Below are 1,346 nucleotides of genomic sequence, written 5' to 3'. Positions count from 1 at the left end.
GCGCGCTCGGGGAGGGGGCGTAGCAGAGATGAGCTGGGGTGGGGAGCTGCCGCACGGCTCCCCGGGCCGGTGGGGGTGGGGAGCTGCCACGGCGGGGGGTGCCTCAGGGTGCGGGAGGGGGGAGCTGCCGCAGGGCTCGCCACCCCAGCTCACCTCTGCTACGCCCCCTCCCCGAGCACACCGCCCCCGCCGGCAATGACATAATTGCATGGAGCGGCCGCTGCACTGGGAGAGGGAGTCTGAGCCACACGTGTCAGCGCGCCGCTGGCAGCCCAGCCTAGGAACGCTGTAAAAAAAAATTGGGGGCACCGCTTTTTGGCACCCCCAAATCTTGGCGCCCTAGGCAACCGCCTAGTTTGCCTAAATGGTAGCACCGGCCCTGCTCCCTTCACAACTGACTGCTGTATGGAAAGCACTAAAATACCAGGGGCCAGATCCTCAGCTAGTGTAACAGGGCACAGCTTCAGCTTCGTGCTGATTTATACGAGCAGAGACTCTGAGGAGGTACAGATGCCGTGAATACCGCCCAATGCATTTCACCATAGCGACTTCCCCGTTGCTTTCTGTGTCTTGCTGGAGGATCCTGAACATTTTAATGTGATGAAAGTGAAGCCTCAGCCTGGCAAGTTGATACGAACATTCCTAAAAGACGCTATGGCCAAGTAATACATTCTGTTCTGAAGGTGGGGGTGCCGTGTTAAACACGGTTCCTGTTACAGCAGTAAACCGGAAGGTGTGCAATAAAACAGTGTAACGGAATGCAGATTACACTGAATTGTTCCAAGTGCTAGAATTGAACAGGAAATGATTAAATACTCCTTTACTGTAAAGGAGGAAAGTGGTGTGCTCCAAAACTTCTTAGCAATTACCGAGGTTTTAGCAATTACTTATTCTTACCATGGGATTTGGCTTGAAACAATAAAAATGAACCCTGTGTCCTGAAATCTAGTGTTTAATTAGTATATTGAGTCATTAGAAACATCATCAGCTAGCAAGTGAGATCAAGAGTTCCATGCACTGTGTTAATAATATATCATGGGCTTTCATACATGTCTGAATGCATGACATTTTGCAAAGGCATACCATGCCCACGCTCACATTGCTCTGAATATTGTCAGTGACATAGTTGAAACAAACTAGTGACTTACAGATGAGGCAATGCTGATGTCTTAGGCTGGTCTTGTAGTTAAAACACTAAGCTGGGACTCAGGAGATCTAGATTCCATTCTTTGCTCTGTCACAGATTTCCTGGGCCTCAGTTTTCCATCTGTAAAATGGGAATGGTAAATCCTTCTTTTCTCCCACCATTTTTCTGTCATGTCCATTTATACTGAAAGCTCTTCAGG

This window comes from Terrapene carolina, unplaced genomic scaffold, assembly GCF_002925995.2.
Source record: "Terrapene carolina triunguis isolate 2854851 unplaced genomic scaffold, T_m_triunguis-2.0 Scaffold132, whole genome shotgun sequence".
Taxonomy (NCBI): Eukaryota; Metazoa; Chordata; order Testudines; family Emydidae; genus Terrapene; species Terrapene triunguis.
Note: the sequence above shows the minus strand (reverse complement) of the source record.